At 38.3% G+C, this 15668-nt stretch overlaps 1 non-coding gene across 1 annotated transcript; it reads left to right on the top strand.

Annotated features, from left to right (window-relative positions):
- The first annotated feature begins 9203 nt into the window (after nt 1–9203).
- LOC116136348 lies at nt 9204–9310 on the top strand. The gene has a single exon (XR_004129025.1). It is a non-coding gene; the product is annotated as a small nucleolar RNA R71 (small nucleolar RNA).
- Nucleotides 9311–15668: the final 6358 nt, after the last annotated feature.

Genomic DNA, 15668 nt, shown 5'->3' with positions numbered 1-15668 from the left:
AGAGGTGAGCTCGAATCTGTCACCGTTTCACCAGCTCTGAATCCTAGCTTCTTCGATTAATTTTCAGAGAAAGAATGAGCTTAATCAATCATTAAGCAAAAAATTGGTGAGTTTAATTAATCCTCAGATGAAATATGAACAATTTCTCATTTCAGTGTCGGCTAATTTCTGAAAGGAAGAAGTGATTTCACAGCTTGATGAACTGCTCTAATACCATATTCGATTCAGTTCAGACAGAAATGTAGAAGAAGAGTAAAGCTATTTTATTCAGTAATACAGCTTTTATTGAGTAGAGTTTATTACATTTTCTTTTATACAGACTTTGGTAACTATGGTTAATCTAACCATATGTCAATTAACCGCAGTTCACTTAAACTAACTCTAACTAATCAACTATATTACACATCACATTTAACTACAATATTATACAGTGTTTAATAATCCAAGAAAATACATTTCAACATATTGTATTTTGTTTGTCATTGACTCAATAATATTATCAAATTAATTTTGCCTTTCATCAAGTCGACTCTATGATTATTACTACGTTTTGTACAATAACAAATGATTAAATAGTTATCATAAAAAATATGGCAACACCTAGTACACAAGATAGACAAACAAGAGAACTCGGTTTCCTTAAAGCAAACACTAAAACTTCCATCAACTTTCACTTTTTTTTCTCAACCATTACTCAAGGTGTCAACCAATTTACAACCCTCAACAATGCACTATTCTTATTTTTGCTATTGCAATGCAATTCTCGAATTAATTTTTTTTTTTGAAAAATAACAAAAATCAATTCGAATTGAAGTTAACTACCTCTCTTATTCCTCTTGCCCTTCTCACAACCCCCAAACTATTCTTTTAGTTCATTCACACAACTCTTTGCATTAGGTCCAAAATTCTCCTAAAGGGTATGATTATATGTTTAGGGTAATTGGATTGGAAAATTTTTGGTTTGCAAGAAAATAAAAAGCAATGATACTCTCATAAGGTTCAAATGGGTGACTAGGGAAAAATTCATTCGTGGATTGGCTAGAAAGGCTCAAACATTCCGAAAAATGCCTAAATCATTTCCTCAACAATGTCTATTCTTGGAATTTTGCCTCAAGCATTTCTCTACTAGGTTCTAGAGTCCACCAACATTATCAAGACTTTACCTAACCCCATAAAATTAATCTAAGCATGCCGAAAAAGTGAAAATGGTGGTTGAACCACTCAACAAACCTCAAGTTAAATTCAGTCAATCAATAAAAACTTGAAGTAATGCTTAACATTTTTCAACAATAAAAACCCAACAATCATAGTCTCATCATAGACTTATGCAATTCATCATTGGCAAACACAACAAAAACACTAAATTAACTAAACAAAATTCAAAAATTTCTCAAATTTTTCCTACCCCCAAACTAAAGATGACATTGTCCCTAATGTCACATTATGCACAAATTAGAAATAGAAAAACAAAATCTACAAAGGTACAAGATAGTTCCCTGATTTATCTGTGAAATTGAAGTTCCGCTCAACAGTGTGCACACCTGGTCCTTAGCTTTTTCATCACCCAAAATCTGTAAAACCAATTGAAAACTGTGGTGTCCACTGTGTTAGAAAAATTCACTGACTAATATGAAAATATTACAACCCTAATCTCGTCTTTACATCAACGACGAAATTAAAAAAAAATGAAACAACTAAAACAATCCAAAACAAAAAGTATCAACTGAGTTCAATGTTCAAAATGAAGTACAGAAACAATTAAAACAAAAAAAAACAGGTGCTCAGGTGCTCATTCTTTGGCCTCCTCGTCTCCCTCGGCTACAGCTGGGCATTTGGGACCGGGCCCAAAAGCCCAGCTCCAAAAACCAGTCCTAGGACTGGTCCTTCGGAGGACCGGTCCTAGGAGGCCTGGTCTCAAAACAGAACCAGGCCTAAGGAGGAGGGCCCGGGCCCTCCACTAGGCCCTCCTCCAAGGCTCGGGCTTGGGCCCAAATTTTTTTTACCTTTTGTCATTTTAGTCCTTTGTAAAATTATATTAAACCCCCTAAAATAAGTATAAATCATAAGGACTAAAATGACACCAACGGTTATATTTATATAATTATAAGTTTTTTTTTTTTCATTTCCCCCCCACAACTACACTATAAATAACCCTAAAACCTTTAATTTTTTTCACACCAATCAATCTCTCATTCTTTCATTCTCTCAATCTCTCTACTCCAAATCTCCAATCAATTTCTCATTCAATTTATATTTATAATTAGTTCTATGATTCAAATTTTTTTCTATTTTCAATATCATCATAATTTCATATTATTTTAATTTTTTTCATTTTAATTATTTATTATTTATCATAAATTTATAATGTCTTCCCCAAATGAGTTTCAGTTCCATCCACCGAAGAAATTGAGCCTTCAATCCATTTTCACCATTTCCTCCAGAGGATGCAGCTGTAATTCCATAACCACATTCGGTCGGGACGAGGTGTAGCGAAAACATGTGAGCTGCGAGTCAACGAGCATGGACATAACCTAACCCCCCCGACCATCAAAGAGGATCGTGTCCGATGTCTGGCGATACTTCACCAAATCAAAACGGCCAAAGACAAATAGGGAGGGGAATAATCGTGTGGGATAGTAATTATGTGGAAACATTATTGGGGCTGAGAAGGGGACTTCGACGATGCGACGACACGTAGAGAAGAAGCTCCCCAAATAAATGCATCTCAAGCGGATCAGGTAGACAAATTCAAACTCAACTTAATTTTAATCCACAATCCAACTCTCTAACATAGCAATACAATACACATGTTGCACGAGAGGAAATAGCAAGATAATAGTTTACGAACTCTCCCATTTGTTATCTAAAAATCCTTTTTTGTTAATATGGTTAAAACTGCATTTGTCCAGACATATCCCCTGTTAGTAGAACTACAAGTAGAAGAGATATACTAAAACTTTATAACAAAATAAATACTAACTTAAAAACGAATTTCAAAATTTTAGGAATATATCTATTGCATTACATCAGACATATGGGCTTGTAGATCAAAAACCGATTTTTTAACTATTACAGTACATTTCTATATCATAATGGGGTTTACAACAAAAATTGTTAGGTTTAACCATTATATGAAAAACATAGTGCTGAAACTATTTATTTTACAATTCTTGAAGTTTTGAAGAATATTTATTAACTGATAGAGTTGTAGCGCTAACGCTTGATAATACAGCTACTAACACAGCGGCAATATCTTTATTTGAAAAGAAATTGGATCCGCTTGGTGAAGGCAAATTTATCACCAGAGATGTGCTTGTCACATCATCAATTTGATAGTTAAAGAGGTTTAGATGCTATACATTCAAAGATGGAGAGGCTGCATAGAGCTATCGGATTTATCGTCGGCGGTAGCAATAAAAGATGGCAGGAGTATGTCAAATATTGTAAGCAAGAGGACCTACCGGTTTGACCTTCGGTTTGACCTTTGAAGTTATGTACGACATGCCTACCGTTGGAACTCTACCTACTTAATGTTGGAAAAAGCTTTGCCAACCGCAAAACAAATTACAGATTTCGTCAACGGAAGAACTATCCAGAGGAAGTTGTCAACTATAAGATTGGGCGGTTTGTGAATTTTTATTCATTTCTTAAAATTTTTAATGATGCTACTAATACATTAAGTGGTGTTATTATCCAACTACTAATTTGGTGTTAGATATTTTAGTAAATTGCTAAAACTTTTGAAATATAGATATGATAACATTTTTAGTGAAATTGTTTCAAGTATGGAAGAAAAATATAAGAGATATGGTTAGATATTCCATTCTTATATGGATTAGGCATTTTTCTAGATCTTAGTTTAAATTATCCGTAGTTAACAGTGAATTACTGAGTTAGGCCATTATTTAGGACATGATTATACGTCTTATTTGACTGACTTTGAACACAAATTGGATAGGCTTTTTTTATATGAGAACAGATACAATGGAAGTAGAAGTGGAAGTGGAAGTGGAAAGTTAGGAGAGGCGATCAGGACCTTGATGTAGCCCCCCCTCAAGGATCGAGCAAGTGGGCGTATGTGGGACGTGGCGGAAGCTCCAGCTCTAGCTCCAGCTCCAACTCCAGCTCGTACATAAATAGACCAAATGAGATGACTCTTACCTACAAGTGGACTTGACCTTTATGACGATGAAGGAGCAACTTGACATGGATATTCTTCAATGGTGGAACCAACAAGAAAGTCAATCCCTTAAATCCCAAATGGCACGTGACATTTTATCTGTGCCGGTTTCTATAATTGCATCCGAGTCAACATTTTCAACGAGTGGTCGGATTGTTGAAGACAGAAGATGTTCTTTAACCGATGAGATGATTGAAGTGATAACGTGTTTATGGGATTGGACTCATACAGAAAAAAGACTACAACAGTACCCTAAAGATCTCGAACTACTTGAACTCTTTAGGAATACAGATTTGAATAATGTAACTAGTGTTGACGATGAAATTGAAGATGAATAATTTAATAAAAAAAATTATTTAATTGTTTATTTGTGAAGCGTGAATGTGTGAAATGTGAATATTACATTTATGTTAAAAATTAAAATTAACTATTAATTTATTATTTTTTAAAATTAATTAAATTTTTAGAAACTTACTAATCAACCCCTAAAAAATACTAAAAATCCCTTATAAAATTTCGTTTTAACCCCAAAATATAAAAAAATTGAAGGGGAAAATAAAATTTTCCAAACCCCATGGGACCAGTCCTGGACCCATGAGACCAGTCCCGACCAGGCCTAAGGCTTGGTCCGGGTCCTGGTTTTTCTCATGGGCCTGGGACCGGGCCTAAGGCTTGGTCCGGGTCCTGGTTTTTCTCATCGGCCTGGGACCGGTCCCAGGCCCATGAGAGACTGGTCCCATTTGGGACCAGTCCCAAACGGGCCCAGGCCTGGGCCCACAAGGGACCGGTCCTTTGCCCAACTCTACCCTCGGCATCGTCCTCTCCTGAGTCAGAGCCCATCCACTCATCTAAATCCTAGTCAGCCTATTGGAATTCCACAATATCAACACTGAGCTTGTTGAAGCTACTCTTCTACATGTCATACATCATCTGGGTCTATTCTGCCAACCAATCCCGACGTTTTACCATACGTCTCATCTGACCCATCATCTGCTGCATCATTTCCCTCATAGTGGCTGTGGAACTGGATGATGTGGCAATGCCTTGTGTGGTTCTCTGTCGTTTTGTCCCTACGCTTGGTTGCTCATAGTGTGGACGTTCAAGATGCTTGTGATAATAGTCTGAGTCAAGAATTGGGGCAACGTGGATAAGTGGCTCATCATCATGTACCTCGATTCCTGGTTGAGTGCACAAAGCTGTAATGAGATGTGGGAAAGGGTAACTCCCTCGCCCTGGTTTGGCTGTATATTGAATGTTGTTCAGGATAATTTGTCTCACATCCATTCTCTTTCCTATGGCAATAGAATAGAGTAATAATGTCTTCTCATAAGTCACTGTACTATAGTGTGTTTTCGACATCATCCTTGCACTAATAAAATACTGCCACAACCGAGCCATCGATGTCAAATTAGTTTCTTTGATGCTCTTCTTGCCCTTTTTTGAAACCTCCCAAGTGGTGTTCGGTTTTGTAATGACTAGAAGAATGATATCATCCTCAAAATGTGTCTTCCTAAAATCTGCATAATCATTCCGATCAATCTTAGACAGGTTATAAAATTCATTGATGACCTTCGCAGTAAATGCCACATCAGTACCCCTCACAAACACAGTACCAGATTCACACTCCGGGAGGTTGGCATAAAACTCTCTCACTAGCAGCTCTACAGCCGGTTGTACATGTGCACTCATAAATAGTTCCCAACGTCTCCCTCAACTCTAATCCATAGCCTGGCTCGCGTTCAATACACGCTCAAGAATAAATCCTTTATCTTTCCTTTGGGCTGCCCCTTCATAGCGTGTCAGAGCCTTGTCATTTACAAACCGGTTGTCCACTTTCTTTCATTTTCCTTTACCCTTTGATGGTACCTTGAGTGGCATTTTCCCAAAACTACCAATCAACTCAACAATTCACTCAAAAAATTCAACCCTAACCGCCCTATGAACAACCACAATCAATCCTGTAGTAAAACAACACTTCTAAAATTCGCACCTACACCACCAAACTACAATTTTTCCAAACTCACCCAAACACTCCAAAATTCAAAACCCACACTCCTCAATACCACACAATGCACAATCAACACTTCCTCAAGCAAAATCAACGCATAATATCACAAAAATTTCACAACTCAACCAACAATCAATATTTTCAGATCCACAAATCTAAACTCGAAAATTTGCGATTAAAAGCTTAGGGAACTTGAAATCTTACCAAAACTAGGGAGTATTCGCCACCAATTTAGCCAAAATCATCCTAGATTGCAAAATCCCCAATTTCTTGAACCCATGAATTTCTTCAATTTTTCGCAAAGATCTTGGTTAGAACGAGTTGTTTTGGTGTTTAGAAAGGTTAAGGAGTGAGAAACTTTGTTGAGAAATCACTGGGAAGGCTTTGGATTGAAGTAGGAAAAATTTTCTCTCGAATGTGCTTGAGGAGTTTTGCGAAAAATGAAGGGTCACGCAAAGTATTTATAAAACCCTGAAAACCTAACCCAGTTGATACCGCGGCAAAGACAAATTCTTCGCTGCAGCGAAAAATTACAGAAGCGCATCGCCTCGGCAAAGAACTTTCTTCGCTGTGGTGAATTTTCCCTTAATGATTTTTGCCCAACTTGTTTCACCGCGGCGAAACAAAATTCTTCACCGCAGCGGAAAAATACAGAGGCGCATTGCCTCGACGAAATAGATATTTCGCCGCGACGAAGTCTGGAACTTTTTGGATTCCCAATTTTTTCAAAATGTGCTTCGCCGCGGCGAAAACTAGAAAAATTTCATTTTCCGCCTTGATTCGATACTTCACCTGAAACACCCAAAAACACACATATTAGACTTCATCTAAAAATAATAAGAAACTAAACAACTTCAAAATAATAAATAAACAACAACAAATGAAAACACTTGGGTTGCCTCCCAAGGAGCGCTTGTTTATAGTCGAAAGCTCGACTCTCTCAAGTTTTCATGTCAATCCAGACTATCTAAATACATCAACTGCTGACCATTGTCCTTGCACCGAAGTTTCAATTACTAATGATTTTTGTCACCTGGGGCCTTTGTTGAGAGCTTAACCACCAATTTCCATTCTTTGATCATTCCTTTCATGGCTTGACCATTCTTACCAACAACTTTCAGTTTTTTTAATTTTTCTTCACCCTTTTTGAGCGGAGGAATCCGTCCCTTGAGAGGATACATGCTCAGTTGTGACCCATCTTGGAATGGTGTAAAACTATCTGGGTTGTGGTCCTCCTCATTGGATCGCCTTGACTTGACCATGCATCCTTTAATTGACGAATTAGGATCATTAAGTTGGGAAGTTTCAATTGTTGATTGACCCACCGAATCAATTTTGAAACATGACTCTTGCTTCAGTGGAGCTTTCAGAGACTCAAGGACATTGAATGTCACTTCCTCATCTTGCATCCTCGTGATCAACTTCCCCTCTTGAACATCAATTAAAGCTCTTCCGGTTGCCAGAAATGGTCGTCCCATAATGAAAGGAATCTCCTTATCTTCTTCCATATCCACCACAAAGAAATCTGCCAGAAAAATAAATTTGTCCACTTTGACCAACACATTTTCAACAATGCCCTTAGGATGCTTTATGGATCTATCTGCAAGCTGCAAGCATATTGTTGTCAACTTCACTTCACTAATTTCTAATTTCCTGAAAACAGAAAAAGGCATAAGATTTATGCTTGCACCTAAATCACATAAAACTCTATCAAAAGTATTGTCTCCTATAACACAAGGAATAGTAAAACTCCCCAGATCTTTAAGTTTCGGGGGTAGCCTCTTCTGGAGAATGGCGTTGTACTCCTCTGTGAGCATCACCGTTTCCTCATCTTCTAACTTCTTTTTGTTTAATAAAATCTCCTTGAGAAATTTTGCGTAGCTCGACATCTGTTGTAATGCATCTGCAAAAGGAATGTTAATGTGCAGCTTTTTAAATACATCAAGAAATGTAATGAACTGCTTATCCTATTTTTCTTTTATGACCCTTTAAGGAAAAGGCACCGGAGGTGTGTGATGTGCCAATTCTGGTGGTATCTCGAGAAATGACAATTTTTCTTTCTTTTGCCTTTGCCTTTCTCCCTGCTTTTGTTCATCTTTCCCAGAACTGGTTGGCTCCTCTTCAACAATTATCTCTTTGTCCACTTTCTCATCAAAATCTTCCTTTTCTTTTGGTGGGCTTCTTTCTTTCCTTGATTGTTCCACCTCTTCCAAGACTGTCCTACTTCTCAAAGTTATTGCGTTCACTTGCTCTTGTGGGTTAGTCACTGTGTTGCTTGGTAAAGAACCCTGTGGTCTCTGATTTAGCTTTTCAGCTAATTACCCCATCTGTACCTCTAGATTCTGAATGGACGCCCCTTGATTTTTGACATTCGTCCTCGTCTCATTCATAAAACCTATGGTCTCTTGTATAAACTTCCCAAACATGTCCTCCAATTTTGTCACTCTTAGGTCTCTTGGTTGACTATTCACTCCTGTTTGGTTTGTTGGCAATGCTCTTTGGTTCCATTGATTGTTTTGCTAGTTCTGATTGCCCCAAGACAAATTTGGATGATTCCTCCAACCCGAATTATATGTGTTGGAATAGGGATTGTTTGGTTGCCTCTGATTTCCTGCCAAGTAGTTAACTTGCTCCGATGATGACGATGATAACGATGATGAAGCAAACGTGTTCCCCACTTGACACTCACTGCTCATGTGATTACCTACACAAAAATCACAAGTTAGTTGAGGAGCTTGAATAGAGTTTACCTGCATATTTCCCAACTGTTTCTGAAGTGCTGTGAGCTGGGCTGAAATGGTTGTATATGCATCAACTTCATGAAGACCCATAGATTTCTTCGATTGCACCCTCTCATTAGGTCTTTGATAATTGTTGCTTGCCAGAACTTCAAGCAACTCGTGAGCTTCTTCCGGAGTCTTATTTTGCAGTGCTCATCCCGATGCTGCATCCACCATAGTTTGCACATTCACCATCAATCCATTATAAAATGTTTGGACTTGCATCCAAACTGGCAACCCATGATGTGGACACCTTCTCAGTAATTCTTTGTATCTCTCCCAAGCCTCATATAATGATTCTGACTCTTCCTGTAGAAACGATGTGATATCATTTCTCAGCTTTGCCGATTTTGCTAGAGGAAAGAATTTGGTCAGGAACTTCTGTGCTAAATCATTCCATGTTGTAATTGTTCCTGTGGGTAATGCCATTAACCATTCCTTAGCTTTATCCTTCAATGAAAATGGGAATAGTCTTAATCTGATGGTGTCATCTGACACTCCGTTTGACTTGAAAGTATCACAAATCTCCAAAAGATTGGCAATGTGTAGATTTGGATCTTCCTTCAAATCTCCCCTGAACTGTATCGACGGTTGGATCATCTAGATGATAGCCGACTTTATCTCAAAGTTGTTGGCTTGTACTACTGGTCTAGTGATACTCGACCCACTGCCATCAACTGAAGGAACTGAAAACTCCCTTAGTGTTCTATTTTCTGCCATCTCTACAACTATGACCTCTGGTTCCACTGTAGCCTCTCTTTCTCTTTTTTCTCTGTTCAGACTTCTAGTGGTTCTTTCAATCTCAGGATCAACAGGAATCACTGGTTGATGTCTTGCTCTTCACATAAACTAAACAGAAAAATAGAAAGAGTGAGATCACAAACCAACCTAAAAGAATAACAAAAATTAAACAAACAATAATTAAGCAAAAATAAAGCTCCAATCTAGCTAACACAAGAAAATTTTAATGTTAACACAAAACTCAATCCCCGGCAACGATGCCAAAAACTTGATGCGTTGTTACTACAACATGCATAAATAGCAAGTGTACTAGTCACACAAAGTAATAAAGTGATGAGTGAGTATCATTCCCATGAGGATTGGTTGCTAAGCACTAAGTTTTCTACTGTTTTCAAGTAGGAGCAATCGAATTTGTTTAGATTAATGGGAGAAAATTAAACTTAAAACTAAAACAAAAATTTCTAATATTCAAAGCTAAATTATGAAAGCAAGATTAAAAACAAGGTAATATCAATTTAAACAAACGGGTAGGGTTTTGGCTTCATTCGGACTCTATGGATTAAACCTACGGATTATGCTATTTCCATATTCACATGCATTGATTGTAAATCTAATTCTCTAAATTGTTAAACATACTTTCTCAGGCTCATGTTTTCCTACTTTTCCCTATTAAACTTCCGCACCCAACAATTTGAAGATTAATAGTTCTAAGCTCATTAAGCACATGGAATCCTAGATTGATTTCATTGATTCTTAAATCTATCTCTAGCATTCAATACTACAATGGTGATTACCCAAGAAGCTTAACATGACTCATTTCTCAATCTCATCATGTTCATCAGTTAAAAGCAATAAATTCAGAATAACCACACAATCCTGCAATAGCATATGAAAATAACAAAAATCAATTTCTCAATCAATAGGAATCCAAACTACATCAAAATCCTAACCCAAAATGGGTTAGTTCATAGCTAAATCAAAATACACATCAAGAAAAACAATAAAGATAAGGTTCAACATATTGAAATGAGAGAAAAGACAAGAGATCTCCCCTAGTTGAAGAATCCCCAGATTCAATCCCAAATCTTCTCTTTTTTAACCCAAAATTTGTCAAATCTAAACTAAGGAAGATGAGAATACTGCTCTAGACTAAAAAACGACGAACCCTCTCAAAATGGCAAAGTTTTGCTTTTATACTTCGCCCAAAAACCTAAGACTTTACCTAAAATGAAACTGTGCGTTTTAGAGAAAACTGAAATTCGCAAACTTTGCCGCGGTGACGAAGTAAAAATAACTCTAGTGCGTAACTCATTTCGCAGCGGCGAATCTTCATTAAGAATTCTGAAATTATAGTATTGCCCTCCGCTTGCTTCTTTGCTTAAATCTTCGATCTTCAATGCTCTCCCATGGAAACAAGCTTCATAGTGTTTTACTCTACTTCAGAACTCTCCCAACTTCTGAGATCCGCTTACTTCTGAGTCCAAAAACTCCAATTCGCTCATTATTTGCTTAAAATGTCCATTTTGGCCTGAAACACAAAATGTAAAGAATTAAGTAGCAATTCAGGCATAAATGAACTAAGAAGTATCTAAAATCCGGCCTAGAAGCCTAAATGAAACAGTATAATCCTCGGATTATCAGTGCACTTATCATCAAAGCTCACATGTTACACTTTTAAAAGCACTTCTAATTCAAGATTATAACCTCAAATCTGTGAGCTTCCGGCAAAACATAAGTGTACTAATTTAATTAGTTTATGTATATCTACAATATTATATTATAGTTATTCTATAGTACCACAAAAGAAATATAACATGAACCGTATCATAAATTGATGTATTTATCTCATGAATTTACTTATTCTTGATTTGTTTCTCTTAACATTGTCTATTATTTACATTTGCTTCGTACATATGCACTATTCTCGTGTTTTTGAACATTTTAAAATTCTTAGATGGGGACATCAATGATCAATAATTTTTTTAAATTCTTAGATTGGAATATTGAGATTGTTTCTCAAAAAAGAAACCGAAGTTTCTCGATTAATTTTTGGATATTGTTAAGCCAATGACAAGTTACTAGTTTTGGTATATACTTTAATTAAAACAAAAAAACAAAAAAAAACCGACATCTATACCTAAGAAGAGCTAATAAAATATTATAACACCATATTTCAAGTTCTTTATTTCTTTATATGGTATCTGGGCAATTTCTTACTTCTGCGAATTAGCACATATCTCTTTATTTGTTTTTTTTTTTTCAATAATGCAATAATTTTAATATCAATCTCTTAGCAAAAGAAATTTTAATATTTTCATCTTATCTTGGCAAGATATTCAACAACTTTCATGGTTTTACCAGAAGATATTAGATTTTATTTCAAGTATTTATCATAAAATTATTTGGATTTTCATGAAATTGACAAATTCACTCTTTTTATATTAAATGTTTACTATTTTCAGGGATCAACAACGGATCATCAATCAAATAGAACTTTACAAAGAAAAATAAGCTCTCCACAATGTTTATGTGTTCCTTTGGTTGATATATATATTATTATCCATAAACGTTTGTGTTGATACAGAAATCTGCACCAACCATCAAGATCAGATCGACCTTGTCAAGATCAGAACTGATGTGTGCGTGATTACGGGTAATCAACGATGGGTGAATAAAAATGCTAGAAAATAAATGAAAAGAGAACTTTTAAAGTGGTTCGGCGAAGTTAACGGCTTGCATCCACTGTGTTTTGTTTATATGTTGTGAGAGCTTACAATGTAGTTTTTAATCTAGAATTCGTATCCCTTTCCTCATCATTTTAGGCGGTATATATACAAGATTTACATAAAGGAAAGAGCGAAAATAAAGGGATTACAATTGATTTGAACTGCAACTCTGATATTCTTGCGATTGGGCACTATGATTGTGCAAAGATTGCTGTAAATATGATCGTTCCCATAATATCTAGGATCTGAAGTTATCTATGAATCGATTGAATGATCAATCAGGTTGTCCACGACTAGCTTGTGTTGGGTCGAGCTATGGCTCAATGAGCTTATACTGGATTGATCAATCATAGTCACTGAGGTCATTCTAGGTCGAGCTATATTCTCGTGTCGGCTCGAGCTTGGTGAAAAAATCACACACTACATCTGCCCCATAGTGTTCGATGTTCGTTTTGAGTTTTGGAGACTATCGCTCGATCTAACGCTAAGCTCAACTTCAGTAGTGAGTCTTTGAGAGTATGCTCGATCGAGCTTCCATGGTCGACCTTACGTCTGGTCAACATTCTTCACACTTGGACATTATTACCTGTGCCACCTATCAAAACTCAGAATACAAAAAGTCAGGATATAAATGTAATTTTTGTGTGGTCGTGTCGCATTAAATGCGGCATCCTTTATCAGTTAAGTTTCGTCATGCTGGTCGATGACAATTGTTCACTCGCGAAGTCGAGACGTCGTGAGACAACGGTTATCATTTCTAACGGTTCATCACACCTCGTGGATGGTCGACACGTGGCCATGTCCAAGGGATGAGATCGCTTAACGAATGAAGGGCTAGGATCAGTTTTGAGTCGATGGTCGAGATAGAACCTTGCCATTTCGTTTTCCATGCAAAAATCACTATAAAAGGTGGCGAATATTTAGAACAGTCATTCTAAAAGCTCTCCCACCCTCCTGCTTTTCCTTGTCGTTGCTCTCTCGTTGTCGCGATGGTCTTTCTTACGAGTTTTCAATGTGATTCTTTACTCTGGTAAGATTTCGTTCTCTTCCTTGCTCATTTTTCTAACTTTTGTGCTAAAGGGTGGCTGCTGTAGTGGCTATATTGGTTGTTTTGAGATTTTAGTAGGGTTTTTGGGGTGCGTTTCTGACGGTCTCTGGTTTTAAAGGGGTTTAACCATAGTGGCCACCGGTGTCCTGGGTAGGTCGCGTGACCTTATTGTGTTGCGCAAGCTACTTTGGGTGCCTGAGATGGAAGCGAATGTGGAATGGTCGCCGAGTAGTTCGAGCTCTAACACATGTTCACTTATTTTTTTAGGTACTTAGAGTCGAGCTTTAACCATGTCCTCGTTTGGCAGTCGCACAATAGATCAAATGTTCGATTCACCAGTTGGCTTGGCAGTACTAAAGGACGTGTCCCCTAAGATATATGAAGAGTTTGTTGCCAAAAGCTCGAACCATGATATTGCAGGCGTGTCCGACCGTGCTTCGATCCGACTGGCTCAATCCCCGTCGTCTCCAGTTCATAGGCTATGAAAAGAGCCCCAATCCTCTATCACCCTTGGGGATCTTGAACGCATCAGGACAGCCTATGCGCTGCAGCTCAACCTGATGGCCCCAGGGGAACACTCTCGGAAGAACCCTCCAGCCGCATGGGTTGCAACTTCCGAGACTCTCCTCATATGCGGGGTATCCATTCCACCATACCTTTTCATCGATAAAGTGTTGAAGAGATTCGACATCGCTCCTCTCGAAGTGACGGTCAACTCCTACTTGATCATTAGTGGGGTATACATTGCGTACATGATCACTGAGCTAGGCAAGTCATCTGTCGAAGAGCTTTTACACTTGTACAAGCTCAAAAAAGGGCAAGGCCAGACGTACTACCTTTTCCAAGGTGAGGAAAGTATGTTTCAACGTGCTGATCGACATCCCGAAGAAGGTCCCGCATTAGGACTCCCAATTCTTCTTCTACAAAGCTGGGACGAGCGATGTCTTCGCTCCGAAACTGAGTAAGGCTTTGGTCGCTCGTGTGTGCGAGGACAAATTTTGAACTTTGCTTTATTATTTAACCGAATTTCTTTTTATTGCGGTTAAAGTTGAGCATAACTATCTCCCTACGGCAAGCTTACAAAGGCTGCGACGTTTCAGTGATCTTCCTGATAGTTTGCGCAACGTTCACAAGCTTCTTACACTTCCTTATCTAAAGGCGTACAACTTTTGTAGGGACGAGGCCAGATTTTTAGCACTCTTGGGAAAAGGCAAGTTGTTGCTTGCTCGCGTTTGATTTCCCGAGCAAATTGATCGCTAACTCATTTTCTTTTTTCCTTGTAGACATGTGGGTTGAAAAACCTAAGAGTCTTAAAAAGAAAATGGTAACGTCGGTGGCTGCCTAGAAGGTGTTGGCTGCCTCAGTGAGAAAATAGCCTACGGATGTTACCAGCACAAAGAGCGCTAGGGGCGAGCTAGCGGAGGGCCCAAGCACAAAGAAATCTGTAACCACTTCTAAGACGGTTGGTGAGAAGAGTGTCACTGGGCCCCTTAAGGGGTGAATAAGACGCTCGAGCCAACTGTAGGCTCGAGAAAAGGTAAAGCACTCGAGCAACACGATGGCTTGGGGAAGAAAAAGGTGATCAAGCCTTATGGGGGCTCAGGCAAAGAGGTTGCCACGCATGTTGGAGGCCTTTAGAAAAGCACGACCAAGAAGAAGCTCGTGCATGTGGGTGTGGCAACTACTCCAAGGGGGAGTAGACCTAGCCTGTCCAAGACAAAGGATGGGCGGATGGGTGAGGCAACCGAAGTTGAAGTCGATGCCCTAATTGACTAACTCTCTAATCATATCGATGTTAAGGCCACAGTGGCTAGAGATTGCATCACCCCGCCGACATTTGAGGCTGTCAGGGACTCGACTCCCTCCTAGATATTGGTCTTAACTTGCAGCTATGCCACTAAGGTACTGATAGCTCACTTCCTTTTTTTTCTAAATGCTATTCTTGTTTCTTGCTCACTTCTCACCTTTTCGTTCTCAGGTTGCCATGGTGAGCCATCTCCTGTATGAAGAATACGACCAAACCTTAGAGGGAACTCACAAGGGATGGTTGCTTGCAGAGACGGTAAAAGAGGATGCCTTGACCAGGGTTGAGGTAGCAAAGAAAAAGAAAGAGGCTAGGCATGCCGAGCTTGAGCACCTCAAAGAGGAAGTTGTTGCCTTTGGGATTAAGGAAAGGCAGTTCGTT

The sequence above is a fragment of the Pistacia vera genome, unplaced genomic scaffold (genome assembly GCF_008641045.1).
Source record: "Pistacia vera cultivar Batoury unplaced genomic scaffold, PisVer_v2 Contig310, whole genome shotgun sequence".
Lineage (NCBI taxonomy): Eukaryota > Viridiplantae > Streptophyta > Magnoliopsida > Sapindales > Anacardiaceae > Pistacia > Pistacia vera.
Note: the sequence above shows the minus strand (reverse complement) of the source record. Positions and strands in the feature narration are given on the sequence as shown.